This window comes from Thunnus albacares, chromosome 20 (assembly GCF_914725855.1).
Source record: "Thunnus albacares chromosome 20, fThuAlb1.1, whole genome shotgun sequence".
NCBI lineage: Eukaryota > Metazoa > Chordata > Actinopteri > Scombriformes > Scombridae > Thunnus > Thunnus albacares.
In genome coordinates, this window is record NC_058125.1 from 24,082,259 (window position 1) to 24,090,388 (window position 8,130).

General features: G+C 37.8%; 1 long non-coding RNA gene across 3 annotated transcripts; it reads right to left on the reverse strand.

Moving 5' to 3' along the window:
* Positions 1-1,568: 1,568 nt before the first annotated feature.
* LOC122971922 lies at positions 1,569-7,803 on the reverse strand. 3 transcript variants are annotated; one of them, XR_006399588.1, is made up of 3 exons: positions 7,676-7,803; positions 4,496-4,655; positions 1,569-2,028 (listed from the first exon to the last, which is right to left on the reverse strand). It is a non-coding gene; the product is annotated as an uncharacterized LOC122971922 (long non-coding RNA). The 3 variants fall into 3 exon arrangements; XR_006399589.1 differs by lacking the exon at positions 7,676-7,803 and adding an exon at positions 5,456-6,251; XR_006399587.1 differs by lacking the exon at positions 7,676-7,803 and adding an exon at positions 5,318-5,405.
* Positions 7,804-8,130: the final 327 nt, after the last annotated feature.

An 8,130-nucleotide genomic window follows, 5' to 3' on the forward strand; every position in this document is an offset into this window, starting at 1 on the left:
CATGCAGCTCTGGATTTCCAGGCTCTAAAAGTTAGTTTCTCTACGTGGTTTTAACACCTTTTAACAGAGAAAATTACAAAAATTTTCTGTCACTGGAATCTGTGTTTTGTAGAAACACAGCTTGAAATGTTCAGCATTAACAAGTTTGTTTGCACATCCTCGAGGCAGTGGAGGGAGAGGTAGGCCTCCTCTCCCAGGAGTGTACACCCTTCTGATTAACAGTTTCCTCTCATCTGTCTTTCACTGGCTAATTAACTGGATAATTATCAGAACTGATATACGGACACAGTTCATAAAAAACACAAACTGTGATTTGTGTTTTCTGATTCAGTTCCTCTGAGACATAAACTCTGCACAGTGAGACAAAGTCTGACCAGGAACTCTGCAGCACGTATCAGTTTCCAGACAAACAATACGACATTAGCATAATGCTATCGTAAAAAAAAAAACAGGAGGGTTGAATTTAAATGAGTTAAAAGCATTAAATATGCATGGAATACCGACCAGGCAGTAAATATCAACTCTGTGCTATTTTAACACATGAAACTGCCCGAAAAATCGGTACAAACAGGAAAATAGAAAAGTGAAAAGAAGCAAAGTTTGTTGTAAATTTAGTGACTTTCTACAGACAGACAGGGACAGATATGTGTCGGTACAGTCTGCTCTTCTTCAGGTCTTTCTCAGAGTCAGGAGATACAACTAAATTTTACTGTAAAGCTCCAAATTATATAAATGATTAATTAATTAATAGGTTTGTCAATAGACAGAAAATGAATTTGCTTATTAATTAATTAAAATCGTGAGTAATTTTTCTGGTAAAAATGAAAAATGCTTTAAATGTGCATTAAGTCTCAAGTTGTTTTTACTGTTTATATTTGTTCTCTACAGTCAGCTTGTCAGTTGTCTGTAAAGCACTTTGAATTGCGCTAATTTGTATGAAAGGTGCTATACAAATAAAATGTCATTGTTTGATTGATAATAAAAATCAATGTCTTTGTGTTTTGGCTATTGGTTGGACAAAACAAAGGATCTGAAGATTAGTTTCTGACATTTTACAAATCAAACAATGAATCAATTATTCATGAAAATAATCAGCAGTTTACTCATTAATTGCAGCCCAATTAACACTGACTCATCATCACCCAGTAGCATGACTATTATAGAAAACAACAGTTTTTTTTTACACTGCATCCACCTGACATTGATTATAATGTAAGAAGGTTGTCTTCCCTGTGGAAAATCTTTTTATATATTTTCAACTTTCTTCTTCCTGCACCCCAAATTTTACAAATACCTGCGTGCTGAGTTCGTCAGCCCTAACAGTGTTTAGAATGTCCAGTTCAACCTGTGGGAGTTTGTTATCTGACCAGTGAAAACACTGCACAGTATTGAACAGCTGTAAAAGAGGAAGAATCACACCACAAAATGTACACATCAAACTACTACAAGAACTCAACAAGTGTTAATAAGGTTTTATCAATTGTTTATTTAGCTATTATTCATTATCACCCATTTTTATCTTTTAACGGTGTCTCATGTTGTGTTGTAGCAGGCTTATTGCTAACGATTACAACCGGGTGATATCATGGAAATATTTTCATGAAGCACTCTGCCCACGTTATCTCATGAGTCCGGCACCGAATTATCATCTTTTTTTCCCTTTGATGCTAATCACTATATTCTCCGTTAGTCTGCTCTCACTAGAAAATGGATTCAGAGGGTATCAGTTTTACTCAAAAGCAGCTCTGAAGACGGAGTAATTTATTCCATTTTAAGTGTCTGTCCCACTCCGTCTCCTCACCTGCTCCCCACCTCTTCCATTTCCTGTGAAATTGCCCTGTGCTCGGCGGGGATAAAGGCCCGGGAGCTTGTAACAGCCTCCAGACATTTTGTCACACTTTCTTCACTTTCTCCGCCTCCATCAATCCTGCTCGCTGTCATCTGTCGCTGTCTTCATTACTCTCTCTCTCTCGGCTCAGCCGTCAGTCCGACCCGACACGTCAGGTAGAATGACTTTCAGGAAGAACTCTTATCGAAGAGAACAAATGACACGAACACAGGGTTGCAGCAGCGACGGGTTGAGTTTACAAAAACATGGAACTGATAACAGGCCGGGTGAAGGTGAAGAGCAGGAAAAGCAAAGCTGTTTATCAGCTGCCTTTATAGTTTTTTTAAATTAGTTGGATCATAAAAGTGATGAATATAACAGCTTTTTTAAGGATCTTACAGCTCTGGGCCTTGTCTTCCGATAACAATTGATCTCAGAAGAGAGTTTCCTAAGAGCGCCTTTTATTATAAATTAATTAGTCTGTACAGATAGACAGTAGCATAATAGATTAGAGCTGTAACTAACAATTATTTTTTATTAGTCGTTAAAATGTCTGAAAATGGTGAAAAATGTCAATCATTGTTTCCCAAAGTCCAAAATGCAACCTAAACTGTCTTGTTTTGTCTTGACCAACAGTCCATAACACAAATATAAATGAACATATAAATGAACGTCTGTTATATTCAAGCACTTGCCAATTAAGTTCACACCATCCAGGTTGAGCCTATCACTGCCAGGTTCTTTGCGCTGGGGGTAGTGATGCGTTCTGCGTCAACCAGCCATGATTGGTTTGCCAGAGCTGAAGGGCGCCCATAGAGCACTATGTGTGCACTATGAGACTACCGTCAGCCGAGCTGGCTAACTTTCTGTTTAGCCCTCCGCTAACTCGACTATTTAACTATTTACTCTCACTGCCACAATGGGGAGACAAAGGTTCTACACTGCAGATTTAGGAGAGAACTTTTCATTATTTCTAAAAATGAATCATCAAAATTGACAATACATTTTTTAAATTAATAACATGATAAAAGTGATGGAAATTAAAGCTCTTTTAAGGGCCTTGTTTCCTGATAATTCATTTTAGAAGTTAAGAGTGTTTCCTAAAAGCTTCTTTTATTATAAATTAATTAGTCTATATACATATGCAGTAGCATTTAGGGTTGCGACTAATGATTGTTTTATTATTTATTTTCATCCCTTCAGCTGTTAAACTATTCTAGAGCTGCAACGAATAGTTGATGAATTATTAATCAATCGACAGTAAATTAACCGCCAACTATTTTGATGATCGATGAATCATTTTGAGTCTTTTTTTTTTAAGCGAAAATTTCCAAATTCTCTGATTTTAGCGTCTTAATGTGAATATTTTCTGGTTTACCAACAACAACATATACCATAATATGTACATTCAAACAGATGAAATATGACAAACAAAACAATAACAATAAATAATAACATGCAAGACAGTTATTCCCTTAGTTGAAAAGTTTCTTCAAATAAAACAGCTTTAACTTGATCTTAAGATATTTTATTCCTTGATTATTATGCATTCTATGTATTCTAGTTTCACTTTATCAAGTGGGTTTTACTTTTAATTTTATTTTCCATCTTATTTTACATCAATGTTTTTCTTTTTTTCTACATGCTTTTATGTTCTTTTATGTCTTTGTCATGTAATTTTTTGCTTTGAAGCACTTTGAGCTGCATTTCTTGTATGAAAGTTGCTATACAAATAAAATTATTATTATTACTTACTAAAATATAAGGAGTGCAGTTGTTGCAAAACAACAAAATGAAAAAGTGGAATCACAGCGAGCAGAGTGGGAGGAATCCTCGCTCCAGAAACCTTCTAAAAGTATTATTAATATTTACTTTACGGCTCAAACTCAAATTTGTTGACACACTTAACTTCACTTCACATATTCCTCCTTTGTGCTCTCGCTCGTATACCTGCAGCTCTACCTGTACTCGCTGATGGATAATAATTATAATCATGAAATGTAGGAAACCTGAGTGCCACTAAGTGCGCCAATTATTAATGTTCCAGAGACTCAGCATCTCACCTGGCTGTGCATTAGCTAGATAAACATGTTCGTATAACTGGGGAGCGAAGGGTTTCTTTGAATCTTGATGACAGCATACAGACTTCATACAAGCTCACATTTTTAAAAAATTTAGCAGGAAGGATGTATTTAGAAGGAATAATAACAAGAGACACGAAGAGAGAAAAGTCACATTTTACAAATAATTTGAGAAATTCACATTTGGAGAAAAGAAGGAGAAAATGAAATGAAATCCTGCTACTATAGTTTGTTTACGTAGCCTCTGGAGCCAGAGGAAGCTTGCTGAAGCTGACCAATCAGAACAGAGTGGGCTCATCGGGAGGCGGGGCCTTAAAGAGACAGGAGCTAAAACAGTCTGTTACAGACAGAGGCTGAACTGAGGGGCTGCATAAAGGGCCAGTAGAAGATAAATAAGGAGTTTTTAACTGTAAGTCACGCAAAGATATTCCAGTAGAGCCCCAGAACATAAATATACACCTAGAAATGTGCAGAATATGTCCCCTTTAAACATTTAGTTAAAGAGTGCTTTGCTTCACATAGGCTTTCAATTATTTAAAAGTTACACAGAGAGCAAAGAGCAGCACTGCACACCAGTTACCCTTACCGGATCTTTTCCTCCCCTTCTCTAATCATCATCATCATCATCATCATCCTCATCCCTCCTGCTGTCAGGTCCTTCTGCCGTGATCTTCAGCTGCTCCTGTGTCCTCCAGCCATAGATGCATCCATTATAGATGCACATCTTCTTCATGTAGACAGTTTCCCTGTTTAAAGACAGTCAAGGATGAGTGTGAAGCAGCTGCCAGAAAGCACTTTGTCACAATCTCATGGTAGCTTATAATTGAAATTTTTAATGGTTTGTAGAAATAAAGAAACTTGCTGTAAACCATTAACATTATTGTTTAGAAGTGAATTTGTATGTTAAACTCATTCTTGCATGTTTGAAACTTTTTCACTACACACCACTTTTGCTAGCTAACTCTGGTGAGAAACGACAGCTAGTAGCAGTGATAACGCTAACACAGGCTACACAAAGTTAGCTCTACAGTACCTACTAGTGAGAAATGAGCTGTGAGTGTCCCAAACATAAACCAGCAACAGAGGAAGTTACGTTAGCATGAAAACAATAAAGTAACATTAGCATATAATTCCTGCTGTTTGCTGCACAGGCTCATTCTGGTTATTATCGTAACGTTAACGCTCTGGAAACCCTGCTGTTTCCTCATAATACGCCAGGCACTGGACTGCAGTGTATACAGTCAATACAGCATTTAATCAGTATTATTGATCAGCCACACATGAGTTTCCACAGAAATACTGAAACTACATGTCAATCTGATGGGTAGAGTATTGATGACAGAGTCTGACAAGCGTCACTCTTCATTGAACCACTATAAACATTCAATAACAGAGTGAGCTGTCTAACCTTAAAACAAGCGCTTCTTCCCGCAGTTTCAGTGTAAAATCATCCATCGCCTTCTTAAAAACCAATTCTGCAGTTTCCCTCTTGGGATAATCAACGTTTTCCATCCGTTAAAAGCACTTCACATATTGATTTTCTCACCAGTCATTCTCAGCCATTCTGGTTTACTTTCTGCCCACCCGTCTACGCTCATCTCACTAATGACGTTGCTCTGAACCCCGTCTGTTGAAATGGTAATAAATGAGTACAAAATGTGCATGTTATTGGTCTAAGATTGGTAAATTTTACTGCTCAAGTATGTTTAAATAGTCTCATGACAGTCTTAGCCTGGTATTATGCTTCTGCAAAGGTCAATACATGTAAATGTCTCTGTGGACATGTGCAGTGAAGGGTGTCGAGGGTAACCACATGTTACAGAGGCTCACGGACTCAGATTCACACCTCCTAAATCTCAGCAACGTGAAGAGTTAACCTGTATGTCAGGAAGCAGGTTTGAAACAGAAAAGAAAAAACAAGAAGCAAGAAAGCAATATCATGTTTAAGTTACTCCACAAGATACATAAAAGAGCTTTAATCCCGACAGAAGAACGGCAAGATTAGTGTGTAAATTGTCTTTATTCTGTTATAGTTTAACTATTGCAAGTTGAAATAGTGACACCTAGTGGTTCTTTAAGTACTCTACAAACACTAGTGACCCCTAGTGGCTCCTTTAAGTATCACAGGTAATAACCCTAGACTTGTATCATCTTATGTCTTTGGTTGAATCGTTGTTATTTAATGTCATTTTGTGTTTACTCATCTTTTGTAGTTTTAAGTTTAAGTGTATTGGTCATATTTGTAAGTGAGATATTTCTTGGGTCATATTTACTGATGTTTTTCAAGCTACTTTGTAAACCAGACTATTCTGGGTTGCTCTCATTTATGCTTATTCGTGAAACTTCCTATTTAAAGCGTAATTAAGCTGACTGTATTTTTGTTTTCTTTATAGCGTCACCCTTTATTCTCATTAACGAACTTGCTGTCAACTATAGTACATAATTGTCTCCAGAGTCCTGATAAGAGGAAGGTGTTTAGCTGCCTGTCGACCAATCAAAACGGCAGCTTTGACTGAATCCAGAGACACAAGATGACAAGACTCTGCTTCATCCAGGTCTGTATCTCTGGGTAGATAAACAGCAACAGCTTTAAAGGAATATCCGCCGCATGGTTTGGCTGTCGTAGATCATTAACTACAAAAAATAAATCACTTTATCAATTTACTTTAAAACATTTCCTAAACACTCTGCACTGATTTGCTTCCTTCCAGGCTGCTGCTGGTTTGCAGGAACTTGAAATCTGTTTGAAAACGACAAACTATTATGTATTTTATCTCTCGAAAAACACCTCACGTTGAAACTACTTGGTTCATTTTATAATCCGCATCCCCAAACTGGTGGGTGAGACTTATTTTGCAGATGGGAACCATAAAAAAAAAAAAAAAAAATCTGATGTCAGAAGCTATCAAACATCTGAACAGAAGGTAAATGTGTGAATTTTGAAATTATAGTTTGGGAATGGAAATAAAAGCATGTCTTGTCATAACAGCGCTGAGTGAGTCTTATTCAGTTGTTTTCAATATAATGTCGAATCTTCACAAAGTAACCTGAACTTAAATCGAAAAAGCTGAAAAAAAAAAACAGACGTCACCTGCCGTCTTCTCTTTGTCTCGCCCACAGAAAATAGTAATTAAAATGCTTCACACTCTTTAATCATCATCACTTTAACGACGACAGCCAGCTGCCAAACGTTGTACCTGCGCTTGTAAAGCAGCATACGGTGCCTGTTCACAAAATACAAAAGCTTCTTCTGTCAGAGCCTGAAGTGAGGTTGTGATGGAGGGAAGGTCATGTCATGAGCTGCAAGTTTAAAGGACTGTTTCATCAATTTTTATCCATATCTATACATTTGTGATGTGATTCAGTGATATGTGTGCTTATGTACCTTTATTATTCTAAAGAGAGAATACGACAACTTTTAATTTTTGATTCTTCTATTAGTTTGCTTCAGGCAATGTCATTTGCCTGTTTCTATTTGGCCTTGTCTATTCTGTTGAGAGTCAGGATGGAGGCTTGTGTTCAGGGTTGTGCTGTCTGGTCTCCTGTCTGTCCAGTTTTATGTCTAATATTTGTCTTTCTGATGTTGCCTCCCTCTCTTTCTCATACCTACTAAGTCCTTTCACTAATCCTCTGGGGCCATTCATTGATTTTGAAACGAAACTGCTCCAAAATGTGGACATCTTTTTTCTGCTTCTCTACCTGTTTTGCCATCTAACGTTGCGGATCCCGGTGATTGGCGTGTCCCTCGACGCTGACGATAACGTACCTGCGCTTTATCTGTGGCTTAGCCAGAGATCCTGTCATGACGACTCAGCTGCTCGTGAATGGCCTCTCTTCTCGGTCGTCTTTTTCTCTCCGGGGGGATGCGCTGCGAGGACAGCGCTGCCTATGGAGTGGGAAACTGGTTTGTCCTTCTTTCGCTCTTTAAATCAGGTAATATCCAACCTAATTCAAGACCAGAGCGGACGCAGCTTCAGACACCCGAGGAGTTGGAAACTAGAAACAGACGACAGCTTTTCCATCTGAATGTACACAGTCTGGTAAATAGAAATGACTTAATAAGAATATGGGCTGACTCGACTGCCTCCATCATCATGGTCAATCACAACTGACATGATTAATATCTTTAGAACAGAACGCACCCAAAAAAGGAGGAGGGGTTACAGTTTTTGTCAGTTTCTGCCAGTCCATCGGCAAAACAAACTGCTTTGAACTCTCTGT